The sequence below is a fragment of the Schistocerca serialis genome, chromosome 12 (genome assembly GCF_023864345.2).
Source record: "Schistocerca serialis cubense isolate TAMUIC-IGC-003099 chromosome 12, iqSchSeri2.2, whole genome shotgun sequence".
Lineage (NCBI taxonomy): Eukaryota > Metazoa > Arthropoda > Insecta > Orthoptera > Acrididae > Schistocerca > Schistocerca serialis.
Window position 1 is genome coordinate 56,938,821 of NC_064649.1, and position 21,801 is coordinate 56,960,621.

A 21,801-nucleotide genomic window follows, 5' to 3' on the forward strand; every position below is an offset into this window, starting at 1 on the left:
AGTAGCACTTCGACGTTATCACAGCTAGCGAGCAAGGGCGAGTGGCGGTGGCGTCAGTTTTTTTTTCCTTATTTTTATTTTAAACACCTGTACATCAACCGGGCTGGCAGCAGCATCCTACGCTGCTCTTCAGCCTCAGTATTGACAATGAAAAAATATGAAGAAGACACATAGACTGAACAAAATGGTGGGCAAAAACAGTAGACACAGAATACAAAAAACACGAAGCCGTTCACACTCGACGAGAAACACACCAAAAAACCGTCGGCACGGCGCACAAACATTGACGATTTCGACGGCACAGGTGAACACTAAACACAAACACGATGGCACACACACGAGAAACTGATGGCGATGATCTCCGGCGCGCGAATGTCCACTTAGCGTGTGCGAGTCCGGGGACCTGCCAAGAGGCGAAGAAGGAGGAGGGGGAGGGAGAGGGGAAGCAAAAACGCCAATGGCAGAGGAGATGGTAGGAGGAGTGGAGGAATGGGGGTAGGGGAAACCCGGGGGAGGAGTGGGGAGAAAAAGGTAGGAGGGAGAGAGGGTGCCCATAGCAACACAGAGAGGGAGGGAGGACCAAAGTTGGTTGGAGGGGTAGATGGAGGGGAGGAGGGCATCATCAGGGAGGGGGAGCTGGTGGAAGCCACCTTGGGAGAGGGTATGGAGAGTGGAGAGATGGAGAGCAGGTGGGACGTGGAAATACAGGCGCGGTAGCGGACAGGGGTGGGAGAGGATGGCAGAGACCAGTGGGTGAGGAGGATCGAGTTTACGGGAGGTGTAGAGGATCCGTATCCGTTCGAGGAAAAGGAGGAGGTGGGGGAGGGGAATAAGGTCGTACAGGATCCGCGTGGGGGCGGGGAGACGGATGCGAAGAGCAAGGCATTCCAGGATCTGAAGGGATTTGTAAAAGGTAGGGGGAGCGGAGATCCTGACGTCAGGTCTGTGGTCCCGTTATATCTTGTGGCCATAGGGGGAGCTGCAGGCAAGAACAATTGAATGGCGGGACGTCTTCAGCCGGAGGTAACACCATGAACCTCCGGCGGCCGCGACGTGAAGCTAAGGCCGACCACCGCGCATGTGCGGCCGGGCTGAGCGACGGCAGGGAGCGCGTGTTTCGGTTAGGTCCGCGGACATGGCAACTGGTATATTAGGCAGAAGGAAAACGAGAGCATATGGTGACGTGTACTGCCGCGAGTCTGTTGAACTGTAGCTCAAATACTGTACAGGGTGCATCAAAAAGAATCGTCCGATTTAGCACGTCTTTATTTCTGAAACTAATAAACATGTACAATGAATTTTATTCTTTGATGAACGGCAAACTAATAAAGTTTTTTTTCATGCCTTTTCATAAGTGTTCAATATGCCCCCCCTTGAGAGGCACGGCATATGTCATTGCGGTATTCAAATTATTTCTACACTGCAGCGAGCATGTCTTGAATTATAGCTTCAACAGCTGCTGTTATGCGATGTCGCAATTCCTTCGTTGTTGTTGGAAACCGAGGCACATAAACAGAGTCTTTTATGAACCCCACAAGAAATAACCACATACAGTCAGGTTCGGTGACCTTGCAGGACAGTAAAGTAAGCTGAATCATTTGGTCCAGTGCGACAGATCCATCGTTCAGTAATCCTTCGATTAAAAAATTCCCGCACTTCCAGACGCCAGTGTGACGGTGGACCAACCTGTTGGTAAACCAAGTCGTTTTGAATCAGTCTCCAACCGTGGGAAAATAATGTTGTCAAGCATATCGAGATATGAGCTTCCTGTACCAATGTTCTTGGCAATGAAAAATGGACCGTACACCTTTTCCGTGAAATAGCACAAAACACATTAAATTTTCGAGTGTCCATCTCATGTTGTACAACCTCGTGTGGTTGTTCCGACCCCATATTGTCACATTATGACGGTTCACCTTTCCATTTAAATGGATTGTTGCCTCGTCACGAAACGCTAAGCGTGGAAGAAAACTGTCATCCTCCATATCGCCAAGAACGAAATTACAGAACTGCACACGTTGTTGTTTGTCACCTTTACGAAGAGCTTGCAGTAGCTGAATTTTGTAGGGTCTCGTGTCTAAACATCGACGCAACACACGCCAGACGGACGTCGGGAGCCTATTGAGATGTCGAGCTGCACGGAGAGCGGATTTCTGTGGACTCCTTGTGAAAATATGATGGATGCGTTCGGCGTCTCTGTCAGACACTCGTGGACGGCCCGGCGATATAACCTGTTTCTCGGCATTGCTCATGCCAACGTCTAAGGCTCTGTGCTACAGAAGGATCCACACCATAACTCTCTCCGCCCGAGCAGGCCGTGAAGGCCGAACGGTACCGACCGGCCGCCGTGTCATCCTCAGGCACAGGCGTCACTGGATGCGGACATGGAGGGGCACGTGGTCAGCACACCGCTCTCCCGGCCGTATGTCAGTTTGCGACATCGGACCCACTACTTCTCAATCAAGGAGCTCTTCAATTTGCCTCACAAGGGCTGAGTGCACCCCGCTTGCCAGCAACGCTCGGCAGACCGGACGGTCACTCATCCAAGTGCTAGCCCAGCCCGACAGCGCTTAACTTCGGTAATCTGACGGGAACCGGCGTTACCACTGCGGCAAGGCCGTTGGCATCCACACCATACCTAGTGAGAAAGTCACGTTGAACCGTCATTACAGACCCGCACTGTGCAAAACGTAGAACACAAAACGCTTCCTGGTGTCCCGACACCATTTTTACTAGAACTGATTTTGGGCGCCCACTGCTGCTACCTAGCGGGAACCATGAAAAACTCGAGAGTTTGCTTTCCAAGAGTACGCTGTTCACGCACATATCTTAAGTAACATAATAGTTAAGATTTCTTTTTCGAATCGGATGATTGTTTTTGATACGGCCTGTACACTGAAGATGGCTATATGCAGCCGAAATCTAGATCTGGAAGAGTAATAAAAACTAACGGGATTGCGACTGATGACTGAGCGCCTCTTCTTCCGTCACTGACGTAATTTAAAATCTATGGCGCTATGCCCAGTCATCTTGACCATTCCATATAACTTTTTGCCCAGAAGCAAAAGTTGTTTAGCTGACAGGGGGACATTAAATATCGTGTATTACTTTTCTTGCACCTTATTTCTTTACGAGGCTATTAGGTTGGTGCATAAGTTCATAGTACACTCCTGGAAATGGAAAAAAGAACACATTGACACCGGTGTGTCAGACCCACCATACTTGCTCCGGACACTGCGAGAGGGCTGTACAAGCAATGATCACACGCACGGCACAGCGGACACACCAGGAACCGCGGTGTTGGCCGTCGAATGGAGCTAGCTGCGCAGCATTTGTGCACCGCCGCCGTCAGTGTCAGCCAGTTTGCCATGGCATACGGAGCTCCATCGCAGTCTTTAACACTGGTAGCATGCCGCGACAGCGTGGACGTGAACCGTATGTGCAGTTGACGGACTTTGAGCGAGGGCGTATAGTGGGCATGCGGGAGGCCGGGTGGACGTGCCGCCGAATTGCTCAACACGTGGGGCGTGAGGTCTCCACAGTACATCGATGTTGTCGCCAGTGGTCGTTGGAAGGTGCACGTGCCCGTCGACCTGGGACCGGACCGCAGCGACGCACGGATGCACGCCAAGACCGTAGGATCCTACGCAGTGCCGTAGGGGACCGCACCGCCACTTCCCAGCAAATTAGGGACACTGTAGCTCCTGGGGTATCGGCGAGGACCATTCGCAACCGTCTCCATGAAGCTGGGCTACGGTCCCGCACACCGTTAGGCCGTCTTCCGCTCACGCCCCAACATCGTGCAGCCCGCCTCCAGTGGTGTCGCGACAGGCGTGAATGGAGGGACGAATGGAGACGTGTCGTCTTCAGCGATGAGAGTCGCTTCTGCCTTGGTGCCAATGATGGTCGTATGCGTGTTTGGCGCCGTGCAGGTGAGCGCCACAATCAGGACTGCATACGACCGAGGCACACAGGGCCAACACCCGGCATCATGGTGTGGGGAGCGATCTCCTACACTGGCCGTACACCACTGGTGATCGTCGAGGGGACACTGAATAGTGCACGGTACATCCAAACCGTCATCGAACCCATCGTTCTACCATTCCTAGACCGGCAAGGGAACTTGCTGTTCCAACAGGACAATGCACGTCCGCATGTATCCCGTGCCACCCAACGTGCTCTAGAAGGTGTAAGTCAACTACCCTGGCCAGCAAGATCTCCGGATCTGTCCCTCATTGAGCATGTTTGGGACTGGATGAAGCGTCGTCTCACGCGGTCTGCACGTCCAGCACGAACGCTGGTCCAACTGAGGGGCCAGGTGGAAATGGCATGGCAAGCCGTTCCACAGTACTACATCCAGCATCTCTACGATCGTCTCCATGGGAGAATAGCAGCCTGCATTGCTGCGAAAGGTGGATATACACTGTACTAGTGCCGACATTGTGCATGCTCTGTTGCCTGTGTCTATGTGCCTGTGGTTCTGTCAGTGTGATCATGTGATGTATCTGACCCCAGGAATGTGTCAATAAAGTTTCCCTTTCCTGGGACAATGAATTCACGGTGTTCTTATTTCAATTTCCAGGAGTGTATATACAACAGATACACATAACGCAGACTTTACTCGTCAGTAATATACACGTATTCTCCTTCACTATTTACAACACTGTGCTAGCGCTTGGGTATCTTTTCGATTCAGGGACTGCAAGAAACACGTGGCTTTCAGGTGAAGAACTCGTCGAGCCTTGTTCGGAGCACATTTTCGTCCGGTAAGGATAGACAGCGGAAAAGGTAGAAATCTGAGGGCGCAAGATCAGGCGAGCAAGGTGGGTCGGGACTGGTTTTCCAACCTAACTGCTTTATAGTGTCTTTCGTTAGTCTTGCAGAATGAGGGCGGGCATTATTGTGGAGTAGCATCGCTTCACACAGTCTTCTAAGTCGTTGTTCTTGGACTGCATCTGCAAGACGCGTCAGTTGTTGACAATAAATGTTAGCAGTGATGTATACACCTCGGGGAAGGAATTCGTAGTACACCACACCGTCGTTGTTCCACCATATGCAAAACATTATCTTTCGTGGATGTGCGCGCGTATTTGTACAGGGAGTTGTTGCTTTGTTTGGGCTCAATCGTTCCTTTCTTTTTTTTACGTCAGCATAAAGGCGCCATTTCTCGTCACCAGTAACGGTACAGGATACGAATGGTCGGTGTTGTTGACGAGCCAGTTGACGACGGCCAAGCAGAGACGCAGATATGGCCACCCGTTGATTTTTGTGATTTTGGCTTAGAGCAGGCGGTATCCATTAACTAAATTTTTGAGCCTTCCCCATTTCATGCAATTTCGCACGATGGTGGAATGAATACAGTTTATCACATTTGCTAGTTCTTCAGTAAACTGAAGTTCCGTGCCGCAGTGGCTGAGAGGTACTAGGCGCTTCAGTCTGGAACCGTGCGACCGCTACAGTCGCAGGTTCGAATTCTGCCTCGGGCATGGATGTGTGTGATGTCCTTAGGATAGTTGGGTTTAAGTGGTTCTAAGTTCTAGGAGACTGATGACCTCAGATGTTAAGTCCCGTAGTGCTCAGAGCCATCTGAACCATTTTTTGAAACTGAAGTGGATCATTGTGGATTAATGCATTTAAATAATCTACCTCAAACCCCGAACATCTTCCTGAACTCGAAAAGTCTCTCATGTCAAAACGACCTTCCTTAAAACGAGAAAACCATTTTCTTGCCGTTCTCTGTCCAGTGGCATTATCCGCATACACAGCACAAATGTTTCTGGCTGCCTCTACTGCTGTCCGCACCCAGCAACAGATGGCAACACTTATCTCTAGGCTTTTACATTTGAGGGTTATCCCGTTTTCCAGCGCATATCTCAATTGTGTTTGAGTTCATAGACGGCGGACAGCAGCGGAGGTAGCCAGCAACATTTGGGCTGTGTATGCGTATAATGTCACTGGACAGAGCACGGCAAGAAAATGGTTTTCTCCAGAATGAGATTTTCACTCTGCAACGGAGTGTACGCTGATATGAATCTTCCTGGCAGATTAAAAATGTGTGTCGCACCGAGACTCGAACTCGGGACCTTTGCCTTTCGCGGGCAAGTGCTCTACCATCTTTTCTCGTTTTAAGCAGAGCCGTCTTGACATTAGACACTCCCCACGTCCAAGAAGATATTCGTGTTTGATGTAGATCATTTAAATGCATTTATCCACAATGATCTACTTCCGTGTACTAGAGAACTTGCAAATGTGATAAACTGTGATCATTCCAGTGTCGTGTGACATTTGCATGAAATGGGGAAGGTTCAAAAATAGGGTGTACGGGTGCCGCAGGCTCTAAACCAAAATCACACAAATCAGCGGGTGGTCATAGGTGCGTCTCTGCTTCACTGTTGTTTGAGTTTACGTATTGTCATTTTCTCATTTGGAGGTAGCGAGTGGAGGTACCAACACTAGAAAACGAAGTCTCAAGTGGAGAAATCGGAACATTTACGACGTATAATATTGTCCGGCGGAAGTGCCCCGATTTCTCCACCTGGTACTTCGTTTTCCAATACCAGTGCCAGGTGGAGAAATCGGATCATTTCCGACGTACTGTATTATACGTCGGAAATGTTCTGATTTCTCCACTTGAGACTTCGTTTTCTAGTATTGGTACCTCCACTCGCTACCTCCAAATGACAAAATGACAATACGTAAACTCAACTAGCAACAGTGAATTATAAATAAAAGTGACAATCGATAAAGAAACCTCTAGCAACCGGAATACCAACATTCAAAACAAAAACGGTACGCCGGCCACTGTGGCCGTGCGGTTCTAGGCGCTTCAGTCTGGAACCGCGTGACCGCTACGGTCGCAGGTTCGAATCCTGCCTCGGGTATGGATGTGTGTGATGTTTAAGTAGTTCTAAGTTCTAGGGGACTGATGACCACAGATGTTAAGTCCCATAGTGCTCAGAGCCATTTGAACCAAAAACGGTACGAATTTATGCACCAGCCTAATATTAACAGCCGTACATCTTTTAAATAGCATCCTATATTTTGTACTTGGCAGTCCATTTTCTCTCCTCAAGATCCGTTCAAAAACGTATCAGAGCGTATCACTCACGTAAAAATGACGTTAAAAAGAAACAAAACACAATACTGACCGTACTGGTATCTCCATCACCTAACACCTAAAGCCCACGTATCAGTTCCTTCCCACATAGCCAACTCCGGCCCTTTTCCTTTAACATCCTCTCCAGTATTTCACACATCAAAATGCTTATCCACAGCCACCAGGGGCCACCATCACATCATCCTCATAATGAAAAGATAGTGTAAATCGCATCATATACTGTCATAAAAATCATCCTCTTGAATTTCTAATTTTTTGTATTGCATTTTAAAATTGTATGGCCTGGTGCATCAACGTGATGACTCACACATGTTATTTTTGAAATATTTAATACGAGGACTGTTCAGAAAGTAAGCTCCGATTGATTGCCAAATTGAAACCACAGTGAACATCAGAAATGTTTTACTTGTAACAATTAGCTACACCTTTCAGCTACTTCTCTACGTAGTCGCCGTTCTGACTTAGACTTTTGTCATAGCGTTGTACCAACTTTTCAATAGCCTCATCATAGAAGGCAGCCGCCAGTGCTTTCCGCCAATTCTCCACGCTGGCCTACACCTCGTTGTCTGTGTCAAAATGTTGTCTTCAAAGACAGCGGTTCATGTGACCAGAGATGAAACTCAGGGGGAGACAATTGCGGACTGTATTGTGGGTAATCTCACATTTCCATTTGAAAACGATGCAGGAGCATCTTCATTGCCCCTGCAGAATGCGGCTGAGAATTGTCGTGAAGACGAAACAGCACGACAGTTATGTAATGTTAGCTGCATAGCTTCAGGCGAAACTTCTGACCAGGCCCTCGTACTTGGCGGCAGACACTATTTTCTAGACATCTTTACGCACTCACTGCGAGCTCAGATATGAGAAGAGCGACGTGATGCTAACTGGGGTTATACTAGAGACACTACCCAACACATCTGTGCAAAGCTTTATCGGATTTTCATAGTCGTTTCCATTTCGCGACCGATCGGAGCTTACTTTCTGAACGCCCCTCGTAAAATGCAACCTGTTATTACTTTAAAGGTTATTATTGAATTTTTTTGTATTTACCTTTTCAAAGTTAATAATATAAACTAATTATTCACAAATTTTTGACAATATACCTTACTGTTTTATCCACGAAAAAATAAGAATTAGAAAGTGCAGCAAACAGAATTTAATTATTTCACGGCATGAACCTGGTAAACTACAATACTTTTTTACTCCTTATCTTTATCATCCCATGAATTTTCTGACTCACATTTAGTATGAGAGTACTGTCGTTGTTGCTGCTGCTCTTGCATTTGTTGCTCTGTCGCTTACCTATCCTGTAGTTTGCATGATGTAGGCACTTTGATCCTCAGTCCAGTATAACTTCTTCGGTGTTCTTCAGGTGTAAATTGGCACAGTTTCATGAGGTCCTTCAGTTTAGTTTCATTGATTGGTAGGCGGTATTAGTGGAGAGGTGTTAGGCATGTTGTATCTTGTCTTTCTTTGCTATATTTACTTATTTGTATTTTTCCAGTTGTGGATTGTGTGATTAGGCAATGCAGTATCTTCCTGGCAAGTGTTGGATAATCATGATGTGTGTAGCCGTTTGTGTTCTCACAAAGTTGTTATCAGCGTCTTCGTTCCTAAATATTAAGTATTTCTGCAAATTTTCAGCTGATGCATTGTCTTCGTGGACCATTTGTTTCACATGAAAAGGCTGTTTCTCCTTGCATGTTTCTACTAATTTGTACCTACCTATGGTGTATAAACAACAAGGAGTCTCTTTTTCATATTTTCTGTAACACCGGAGTCATATTTTCTATAACACTTACCCAGATAAAGGAAATTTGTCTTCCACTGTATGGAATAATTTTCAAACAAAAACAAGACATCACCAAAAAGATATGAAATTCACCTTTTTGTTTTGGTCTTCATTCAGTCTGACCAAACTATCAAGTGTTTGGCTTCTGTTGACCCTTCTAGTTGTTTTATCTATGCACATTAACATAACAGTACTTCTTATAATCCCTGACCACCAAAATCCTCTGACTACATGTGCATGTGAGATTCTGCTTTAGAGCCATGCATTCCAAGATTTTGTGTCCACAACTGCCTGGAACAAAATGTGACACTGGTATGTATGTGTGGAGTTGCTTTGCTGCATATCAAATACTATTGTGAAAGTGTTTCACTTCCAGCAGCATTCTCAAACACTATTTTTATCTGTGTTTGGGCTTTTTCAGCTTTCCGAAGGTGCAGCTCTTTGTCTCTTAGGATGATCCTTTTCTCTGTTTCTGCTATAGTACTTCTTACAATCATTTCTACAACATCACACTGCTTACATGTGTTCAGACTGCGTTCGCCAAAATGTAAATTAAACTCTGATCTGAAAATATGATTGAAGAAAGTGAATGCTATTGATTCTTGTGTGTTGCCAATACAACTCTCCATATATGTCACATAGCTTTCTTTCAGAGACTTTTGGAGACAGGTATTTCCTATTAGCATTTTGTCCCCTTGTATAATGACTCCTGTATATGGTTATTTTGTCAATGAAATCTCGAATAATAGTATCCGTTCTTCAGATAACTTGCGTGGTCTTGATTGGTGTTTTCCCTTCTTGTCTTCTGTCGGTATTGCATTTATTTTCTTCATATCGGCGGTTAACAAATTTTTGCTATTTTAATTCCAAGAACAGCGGCATTGCTGTTTTCCCTTCTTGTCTTCTGTCGGTATTGCATTTATTTTCTTCATATCGGTGGTTAATAAATTTTTGCTATTTTAATTCCAAGAACAGCGACTGAGTGCTTGTTTACAAATCATAATGTTTTCTGAACTTAACAGGTAGGCTGCGTTGTAGGCTGATAGCCCTGGTCTGTTTTTCTTTTTTTTTTTTTTTTGTGGACTAGCTGCATAACGCCTCTTTGGTGCCACAAGATTAACGCATTTAGAGAGAAATAATCTCTGACCAATGGCATCGGGAAGGCTGTAATATGAGGTCGGATATTGGACCTCAAGTGTTCTTGAAGGTTCTGGAAGCATTTCTTTGAGCAGTTACGTGGTTTACCTCCTTTAATTTCCACAACATGTCTTCTTTTGTGGTCGATGTACTTCTCTCCTTCTGTATGATGCGTCGCTTTGATTGTTCCTGTGCCAGGATGATTCATCACGCTTTGGCTTTCTTCCTCTTTCTTTTGATGTTGTCTGACCTCAAATTAATATGCAAAATAGAATGTTAGCAACTTTGATACTTACATTTCACTAATTTATTCTCTTTGCTCTTTGAAATAAGAACACCGTGAATTCATTGTCCCACGAAGGGGAAACTTTATTGACACATTCCTGGGGTCAGATACATCACATGATCACACTGACAGAACCACAGGAACATAGACACAGGCAACAGAGCATGCACAATGTCGGCACTAGTACAGTGTATATCCACCTTTCGCAGCAATGCAGGCTGCTATTCTCCCATGGAGACGATCGTAGAGATGCTGGATGTAGTCCTGTGGAACGGCTTGCCATGCCATTTCCACCTGGCGCCTCAGTTGGACCAGCGTTCGTGCTGGACGTGCAGACCGCGTGAGACGACGCTTCATCCAGTCCCAAACATGCTCAATGGGGGACAGATCCGGAGATCTTGCTGGCCAGGGTAGTTGACTTACACCTTCTAGAGCACGTTGGGTGGCACGGGATACATGCGGACGTGCATTGTCCTGTTGGAACAGCAAGTTCCCTTGCCGGTCTAGCAATGGTAGAACGATGGGTTCGATGACGGTTTGGATGTACCGTGCACTATTCAGTGTCCCCTCGACGATCACCAGTGGTGTACGGCCAGTGTAGGAGATCGCTCCCCACACCATGATGCCGGGTGTTGGCCCTGTGTGCCTCGGTCGTATGCAGTCCTGATTGTGGCGCTCACCTGCACGGCGCCAAACACGCATACGACCATCATTGGCACCAAGGCAGAAGCGACTCTCATCGCTGAAGACGACACGACTCCATTCGTCCCTCCATTCACGCCTGTCGCGACACCACTGGAGGCGGGCTGCACGATGTTGGGGCGTGAGCGGAAGACGGCCTAACGGTGTGCGGGACCGTAGCCCAGCTTCATGGAGACGGTTGCGAATGGTCCTCGCCGATACCCCAGCAACAGTGTCCCTAATTTGCTGGGAAGTGGCGGTGCGGTCCTCTACGGCACTGCGTAGGATCCTACGGTCTTGGCGTGCATCCGTGCGTCGCTGCGGTCCGGTCCCAGGTCGACGGGCACGTGCACCTTCCGCCGACCACTGGCGACAACATCGATGTACTGTGGAGACCTATCGCCCCACGTGTTGGGCAATTCGGCGGTACGTCCACCCGGCCTCCCGCATGCCCACTATACGCCCTCGCTCAAAGTCCGTCAACTGCACATACGGTTCACGTCCACGCTGTCGCGGCATGCTACCAGTGTTAAAGACTGCGATGGAGCTCCGTATGCCACGGCAAACTGGCTGACACTGACGGCGGCGGTGCACAAATGCTGCGCAGCTAGCGCCATTCGACGGCCAACACCGTGGTTCCTGGTGTGTCCGCTGTGCCGTGCGTGTGATCATTGCTTGTACAGCCCTCTCGCAGTGTCCGGAGCAAGTATGGTGGGTCTGACACACCGGTGTCAATGTGTTCTTTTTTCCATTTCCAGGAGTGTATATTTCAATATTTTAAATCCAGAGTACATTGCCTGGTTCATTTGACTGATCTGACAATGAAAAGTCAAGCTTTCTTGCAGCAGAAAATCTCTTGTTATTTTGTTCAGCTATTTCCTGAGGTTTATCAGATTCTTGCACAAGAGAATGCTTAGTTACAAATACAAACAACCACAAGTGGCCTCTGTGGAGTGAAAGTGCAAACAGATATAAATACCATTATTTAGCAAATGATAAGAGATGGCATTAGCAGTCACTCATATTACATAATTTTTTTTAGTGTGGGTTATCAGGTTCATGCACCAGAGTACATTACCTAGTTCATTTGACTGCGCTAACAATGAATAGTCAAGCTTTCTTGCAGCAGAAAATCTCTTGTTATTTTGTTCAGCCACTTCCTGAGGTTTATCAGATTCTTGCACTAGAGAATGCTTAGTTACAGATGCAAACAACTACAAGTGGCCTCTGTGAAGTGAAAGTGCAAACAGATATGAATGCCATTATTTGGCAAATGATAACAGATGGCATTAGCAGTCACTCAGTCATTTAAATAATTTTCTTTTAATGGAGGTTATCAGGTTCATGCACCAGGCCGGAAAATTATCCTGTAGAAAGGATGAACAGCAGCAGTGTGGCTGTTGTTAGCCTAACCGCAATATATGGAATGTACAGTGCCTGACAATGAACGTGAAGCATGGAGGGGAGGAGGAAACGAAATGAGACAAAGTTAAAATCTTCTGGGATGTTAAGCCGCGTCATATTTCCTTCTAAAATAATAGAGTTTTCGATTCCTCTGCTGGGATCTTCTTCAGGATGTTTTGGTGTCCACTATTGCTAGAACGCTATGCAGCAGTGGGCACCGAAACATCCTGCAGAAGATCCCAGCAGAGGGGTCGAAACGTCGAATATTTTAGAAGGAAATGCAACGCGGCTTGACATTCCAGAAAATTTTAACTTTAGTGGCAACGGCCACGGAAGCCTGAGGACATAAATGAAATGAGACATCACGGCTCAAAGGGATATGCGATGTTATTTTAGTGATTAAAAGATCGAGTGAAATTAACGGAGAATTTTACACTGTGTGCCCACTTACCAGTACTGCCTTACACCCCTTCTGGCCTTGGTGCAAACACTGATCCGTCTGGGTAGGGCATCTTAAGGCCGTTGAAGTCTAACATCCGAATTGGTCCCCTCTGATGCTCTATGGGGCAGATCTGGGGATCTCGCTGGCCATGTGTGTTCGTCAACATCACGCAGAAAGTTCGTAGAGTTGCATGCCATCTGTGGACGAGCTCTGTCCTGTTACGGTCATATGCGAAATAATACATGAGCTGTGTTGGGCTGCCAGAGTTTCCTCATTCGCTACTAGCTGTGACCCAAAGTAATACCTGATGGCTCCCCTTACCATGACACTAGCAATAAGACAGCTGTGTCCAAAACAATGGAAGAATAGGACTTCTCACCAAGTCTACTCCATACTCGCTTACAATGATCGCTGAACACGATCCGACGCGATCCATCAGCTGTCATGCTTACCAGCCAAGGCACGACACCACGCGTATCCGTTTGTATTGTGGTGTTAATAGCAGCCTACACAGGGGATGGTAATTCCTTAGTCCAGCTGCTGCCAATCTCCAGCCAGTGGCGCGGGATAGCTCGGAATGTTGTAGGATGTTCATTACTAGTCCTTGGATGGAAGATGCGCATGTGGACTGATTAATATGTGCTTAGGGAAACATGCGGCGATCCTCCATTGTCGTGATCAGACGTGGTCGACCGGAACCTTGACGACGAGTTTCCCTACCCTCACATTCCCATTTGATCCAACATCAGACCACTGTCACATCCAAATGCCTCACACATTTGGGTACTGGACGATTCAACCAGCCGGCCGAAAACAGACCCACAATGAGACCCCATTCAAACTCAGTCAGGTACTGAAAACGCTGTTTCACACGAGTACACAGTACCTTCACGTCCTTCCGGGGGATCACACAACACCTTGCGTTGTTGACGCCCCTCATGTACCCTGCCAGGCCTGGTAACAACACTACCGCAATGCACTCTCGTGGCCATCCTACCAGTCACAAAGAATTGAAGCTCAGATCATTTATAGACGCGCCGATGGTGTTCGTAGGTGTACGAAGTTACATTGATATCCATACGAAGTTATATTGATATCCCCTCACACACTATGTTATTAAAAGTATACGGACACCTGGCTGAAAATGAGTTACCAGTTCGTGGCACCCTCCAGCGGTAATGCTGGAATTCATTATGGTGTTGGCCCACCGTTAGCCTTGATGACAGCTTCCACCCACGCAGGCATACGTTCAATCGGGTGCTGGAACTTTCTTGTGGAAGGGCAGCCCATTCTTGACAGAGTGCTGCACCGAGGAGAGGTATCGATATCGGTCGGTGAGGCCTGGCACAAAGTCGACGTTCCATAACATTCCAAAGGTGTTCTGTAGGATTCAGGTCAGGACTCTGTGCAAACCAGTGCATTTCAGGGATATTGTTGTCGTGTGACCACTTCGCCACAGCCCTTGCATTATGAACAGGTGCTCGATAGCGATGAAAGATGCAATCGCCATCTTCGAATTGCTATTCAACAGTGGGAAGCAAGAAGGTGCTTAAAACATCATTGTAGACTTGTGGTATAGTGCCACGTAAAACAACAAGGGGTGGAAGCACCCTCCATGAAAAACACGACTACACCATAACACCATTGCCTCCTTATTTTACTGTTAGTACTACACACGCTGGCAGATGACGTTCACCGGGCATTCACCATACCGACGCCCTGCCATCGGATCGCTACATTGTGTACCGCGAATCGCAACTCTAAACAACGTTTTTCCACTGTTCGGTCGTCCTATGTTTAGGCTCCTTACACCAAGCGAGGTGTCGTTCGACATTTACCAGCGTGATGTGTGGCTTATGAGCAGCCGCACGACCATGAAGTCGAAGTTTTCTCACCTCCCGCCTAACTGTCATAGTACTTGCAGTGAGTCCTGATGCAGTATGGAATTCCTGTACGATGGTCTGAATAGACCCTCTTCAACAGTCGGCGGTGTCTGTCAGTCAAGAGACGAGGTCGGCCTGTACGCTTTTGTGCTGTACGTGTCCCTTCACGTTTCCACTTCACTATCACATCGGAATCAGTGGACCTAGGGATGTTTAGGAGTGTGTAAATCTCGCGAACAGACGTAAGACGCAAGTGACGCCCAATCACCTGACCACGTTTGTGAGTTCCAGGGAGCGCCCCATTCTGTTCTCTCACGGTGTCTAATGACTACTGGGGTCGCTGATATGGAGTACCTGGCAGTAGGTGGCAGCACAATGCACCTAATATGAGAAACGTATGTTTTTGCGGGTGTCCGGATACTTCTGATCTCATAGTGTATGTTCCGTGTGCTTCACTTATTTGGCAGGCAGTGTAAATTACAGTTCAATTAGAAAAAAAATAGTCAACATTTAGCGTCATAGAGCGTGGTGTTCGGCAGTTGTCTCAGATGGTGGTGGTGAACAACACGGAGTGCGTGGACGGCCAGGGTGGCAACCTGACGGAGCGCATGCTGTGCGTGGCGCCCCTCGAGGGCAGCATCTGCAAGGGCGACGACGGCGGCCCGGCAGTCATCGACGGCGTCCAGTTCGGCATCGTCTCGGTGGCGCCCTACTCGTGCGACACCAATACCGTGCTGGTCAACCTGGCCGAGTACTACGTGCGAGACTGGATCCGGTACTTCTCCGGAGTGTGACGACACGCTTGACCTGCCCTTACTGGCCCACCTGGCGAGACGGCCAGGATAACTGGCGGTTGGGTCCGGCCCAACCCCTCAGGCCTGCTGACATCTCCTCTCCTTAGACCTACTCCTATACTCCCTTACTGGTGTTCTATATTTGAATGCAGAAATAAAGCAGAATTGCATGGCAGAAGTAATTTTGAATCCGATTTTCTTTGGTTACCTGTTTCGACAAAATGTTACCAAGTTTCCAGCTCCAAAGTTCAAACCAACTGAACTGTTGCATGGGGGCTTAATTATTATTATTATTGCAAATTCTTTTTTTTATTTTTAGTAGCTGTATGTCCGATTACAAAGTGTCGTAAACGGTTGGCCCTGACTAGTATTTGTACGCAATCTGACTGCATAGAACAACAACAAAGAATGAAATGAATTTTCCGTTAACACAATTAATTAATTAAGTCCCCAGCAACTATAAAACCTACGAAACCAAAGCACAAGTATAACTCTTCTGTGTGTGGAAGTATGACTCAACGTACACATCTGGCACGGTTCTTCTTCAACAAGACAAGAAATTTCAAATACCATTTATACTGAAGTGATAAAAAAAATTAGAAATACTATAATTGCGCAAGAAAACCAGAATTACACTCTAATACAAGAACACAAGCCAGATGCTTTGTTGACTGAACCTGTAATGACGCATTATTCAGGACATTGAAATAATGAGAAAAAAAAGAAAAGGAGTTTTGTTACCTTCATTTATATTGATGAAAAGCACTCTAATCATTACAATATCTCCACACCGACTCGCTACTACCACATCTCAACAAGAACTGACTACTGCCACATCTCGACAAGCACTTTTCACTACGACATCTCAGCAAGCACTGCACACCGCTACTTCTCAATAATCACTGCCAGTGGAGGCGGCGTAGCAAAACTCTCTGGTGCGATCTCTGGCGCTGTGGCTCAGTGTAGCCACCTTTCACTGTCTAAACGGGGTTGAACACCTGCGTGGAGTGACGCTTCCGCGGGAGATATTTTTCTGTGGAACCTTGCTGGTTTGCTGGGATAAGCGGCTCTTTGTAAGCGACTGTGGTGACCAGCTGACCTGTAGCTCCACCTGATGTCTAGGTTACCTCCGAATGTAACAATTTGGTTGTGAGTTGGTGAAGCAAAAATGTTCAAATGTGTGTGAAATCTTATGGGACTTAACTGCTAAGGTCATCAGTCCCTAAGCTTACACACTACTTAACCTAAATTATCCTAAGGACAAACACACACACCCATGCCCGAGGGAGGACTCGAACCTCCGCCGGGATCAGCCGTACATTCCAGGACTGCAGCCCTTGAGACCGCTCGGCTAATCCCGCGCGGCATTTGGTGAAGCCAACAAATGAGAAAGCAAGGAATCAGTGTGTGTTGACAAACTAATCTTTAGCTTAGCCTGACGTCTGTATTAGGTCGGAATACCACACTTTGGTTGCGAGTTGGCGAAGCCAACAAATGTGGAAACTAGACACCTGTTGTGGTGACTGACCCGTCTGTAGCTTAGCCCTAGGTCTATGTTAGTTTGGAATGCGATAGTTCGGTTGTGGGTCGATGAAGCAAAAAAAAAAGTGAAAGCAAGAAATGTGGGTGTGGTGACAGACTGATCCACATCTTAATCTGATGTCTAGTTATGTTGGAAGGCGATACACTGGTTGACAACTGGCGAAGCCAACGGATATGAAACAGAAAAGTTGATTGTCGTGAGACACTTATCAGTAGCTTAGCCAGAGGTCGATGCTAGGTTGGAATATGACAGTTTGGTTGCGACCTGGCGAATGCAATGAAAGTGAAACCTTAAAACCTGATTGTGGTGACTATGTGATATTCCCGGCTGTGGACGTCAGTTTTTTATTTTACTAAGAAGCTCGCCTTGATGCAGCTTGATACGTGTGAAGTATCAGCGACAGATGGTTCAGTATGTACCAGTCCCGTCGGAGAGGCCGTCAATTGTACTGAACTTTCTTTGGATTGGTCGGCACATTCGGGTGCTAGGCGCCAAAACACCTAACTTCCCTTATTAATTATTTACCTAACTTTCGTTATATTTAACCCAGTCTCTAGTATGACACTCTCTCATGGTTACCCTACGAGTCTATCGTTTTTGTTTATTGAATTTCACCAGTTCTGAGGAACGTGAGAGTAACGATATTACAACTGAAGTGCTTCGGACACCTTCGGGTCGCTTTGGCGCGCCTGGGAGACGAAGTACCTCGGCTGCGCTAGTCAGACTGTTTTCGGGCGTTGCGGAGGATACAGTAATGAGAAGTGTCAGTATTACAGATCTTGCCCTCTGTAGATACGGAGACTAATCTGGGCAAGTGGCATCCCATGAAAAGCACAATCACAGGTTCGAGATGACAGCGTAGCAGCCTCCGCCGAAGAAGTTCCCGCGACCGACGAGCTGTCTTCTGCGCTGGGAACACAGCTTTGGAAGACGACAGGTTGGTGGAAAAAACGGTTAGGGATTCTTATTCAATCTCTCCAGATCTGTCGAGGTTCCAGATCTGACGTCCAAAGGGCACACATGATTTATAACTGACTCACCTATAGCTTAACCTGAAGTCTAGGCTAGTTTGGAATGCGAAAATTCGTGAGTTGGTGAAGCCAACGAATGTGAAAGCAAGAATCTGGGTTTGGTGACAGACTGATCTATAGCTTAGCCAAAAATCTAGGTTTAGTTGGAATTTGATAGACGAGTTGGCAGCGGGCGAAGCCAACTAATGTGAAACAACTTGATTGTGGTGACTGTCCCATCTGTAGCTTAGCCCGAGGTCTAGGCTAGGTCTGAAAGTGACAGTTTGCTTAGGAGTTGTCGAAGCTAACTGTGTAAACTCTTACTGTACTGCGAAAGTGTAACGAGCCATTCCATAAATAATCAGGAATAGTTAACTAAAGGCTACATATATCAATAATGGTTTCCTCAGTGACATAATTCTAAACACGGAACAGCAAAAAGAGTCAAAAGTAACATTGCTGGCAATAATATTGCGTATTATTTCAATACATATCGATAAAAAGCCGCAGTAAACAAAATGTCAAACACAAAAACTGTTCTATCTACACTACTGGCCATTAAAATTGCTACACCACGAAGATGACGTGGTACAGACGCGAAATTTAACCGACAGGAAGTTTCCAACCGATTTCTCATACACAAAAAGCAGTTGACCGGCGTTGCCTGCTGAAACGTTGCCTGCTGAAACGTTGTTGTGATGCCTCATGTAAGGATGAGAAATGCGTACCATCACGTTTCTGACTTTGATAAAGGTCGGATTGTAGCGTATCGCGATTGTGGTTTATCGTATCGCGACTCTGCTGCTCGCGTTGGTCGAGATCCAATGACTGTTAGCAGAATATGGAATCGGTGGGTTCAGGAGGGTAATACGGAACGCCGTGCAGGATCCCAACGGCCTCGTATCATTATCAGACGAGATGACACGCATCTTATCTGCATGGCTGTAACGGATCGTGCAGCCCCGTCTCGATCCCTGAGTCAACAGATGGGGACGTTTGCAAGACAACAACAATCTGCACGAACAGTTCGACGACAATTGGAGCAGCAGGGACTATCAGCTCGGAGATCATGGCTGCGGTTACCCCTGACGCTGCATCACAGACAGGAGCGTATGCGACGGTGTACTCAACGGCGAACCTGGGTGCACGAATGGCAAAACTTAATTTTTTTCGGGTGAATCCAGGTTCTGTTTACAGTATCAGGATGGTCACATCCGTGTTTGTTGACATCGCGGTGAACGCACATTCGAAGCGTGTATTCGTCATCGCTATACTGGCGTATAACCCGGCGTGATGGTATGGGGTGCCATTGGTTACAAGTCTCGGTCACCTCTTGCTCGAATTGACGGCACTTTGAACAGTGGACGTCACATTTCAGATGTGTTAACGACCCGTGGCTCTACCTTTCATTCGATCCCTGCGAAACCCTACATTTCAGCAGGATGTTGCACGACCGCATGTTGCAGGTCCTGTACGGGTTTTTCTGGATACAGAAAATGTTCGACTGCTGCCCTGGCCAGCACATTCTCCAGGTCTCTCACCAATTGAAAACGTCTGGTCAACGGTGGCCGAGCAACTGGCTCGTCACAATACGCCAGTCACTACTCTTGATGAACTGTGGTATCGTGTTGAAGCTGCATGGGCAGCTGTACCTGTACACGCCATCCAAGCTTTGTTTGACTCAATGCCCAGGCGCATCAAGGCCGTTATTACGGCCAGCGCAGGTTGTTCTGGGTACTGATTTCTCATGATCTATGCACCCAAATTGCGTGAAAATGTAATCACATGTCAGTTCTAGTATAATATATTCGTCCAATGAATACCCGTTTATCATCTGCATTTCTTCTTGGTGTAGCAATTTTAATGGCCAGTAGTGTAGGAATCCTGCCTACTTGGTCCGCTAGACAAACAACCAACTTGTATTAATGAGTTTCATTACAACAAGAAAATTACAATATTTAACTTTGCTAGATGTGTCGCAGGCAAAGGGAGACATACAAAATAAACTGAAGTGCTGTGAATGGTGCTCTAACTGACAAAAGTCTGTCCTGAACTGCTATCGAAGAACCTAACGTTCACGCTGCTAACCTAGTGGGCTCCAGTAGTCGGGCGAGGCGCTTATTTACTCTTCACCTAGGGGCCGCTGCTGTCGCGTTGTAGTCTTGGAAGGTGCGACTGGCTGACGTCTTCTCACAGCCTTCCCTCCTTTGTCGTGCCCTACTGGCGTGCCGGCGCTGACTGTACACCATAACAAAAACATTCTTTACACTGCCATTGCATTGACTTAGTTGACATAACGGGAACAGCGACATCTAGTTCAAAATGGTTCAAATGGCTCTGAGCACTATGGGACTTAACTTCTAAGGTCATCAGTCCCCTAGAACTACTTAACCCTAACTAACCTAAGGACATCGCACACATCCATGCCCGAGACAGGATTCGAACCTGCGACCGTAGCGGTAACGCGGTTCCAGACTGTAGCGCCTTTAACCGCTTGGCCACCCCGGCCGGCAGCGACACCTAGTAACCAAAAACGAGACGCAACTGTCTCTGTACCAGCAAGGGACATGTACGTCTTACAGAAGTCAACATGGTCCAGTCCCAGTCCCCAAGATTTCCTTTTTTACTCTCTTCTGCTTTTGCTGCCCTACAACGTAACGCTTCCGCTTATTCTTCGTCTTCTTCTTCCTTCGTTTTCCCTCCTCCATTTTCTGCAGCCTATTCCAAAACTACGCCACCACTGAAATAACGTCCAGAAAACGATCCCCAGCCACCATATCTTAGTTGTTTCTACTATTAGTACATGTATATGCACATACTCAATGAATTTACAAGTTTATGTTTAAATTTGACAGTCAGATTGCAGCACTCATTGTCACTTTCAAACGAAGATATGCACTGGAGGTAAAACTGATGTTTCTCAAGCAAGAAATTGAATTGTCTCAAAACGCATAATACCTTGGAGCAAGTACGGACAGGAGGCTGTTCTACAAACGTCATTAACTACAGAAGAAGACTGAGAGCACCAAAACTACACAATCTACTCAATCCTCAAAAGTAGAGATCTCAACGGGCAAAAGTTCGATTGTTCCAACCAGTAAGACAAGCTATGCTGCTGTATAGATGCTCCGCCTGGATAACTGCTACTAAAACCAAAATAAACCTCCTACAGAGACTCCGGAACAGATTTGCGTCAGATTTTAAACTCACCCGTTGGACAAGAGCCATGGCAATTCGCGAAGAATAAACATCTCCACAATCGAACAGCAAAATTAAATCAAGAAACATACTCAAAAACTCATCGACAAAGTAAATGCAATACGGTCACGATGTAGAAGTAGCACAACCAGCAGCTTGGCACAAATTTAGGGTATCACTACGCACCTCTGAAAGTCTAGCATTCAAGAAAGGTCGTGCTTTAGCATTTTTTAAAGAAAAGTGTCACTTTACGCCAGTTTTCCAGATCATCTTGTAACACGTCCGGGAGTACTATTGGGGGTGGGGGACCCTTTAAACTGGTTGCCGCTTCTTGACCGTGCGCCCTGTCCACACCACGTACCTGATACTCCCGCGGCGGTCGTACTGTTCTGCTCCACACTGCTGCTGGCTTGCTTAAATTATCTCTCTAAATATGCAAGCGCGTTTAGGGGAGCCACTCAACGTCAAGCACAACACTGTCCTATGTCTGGTATGAACATCTATATTCTGAGAC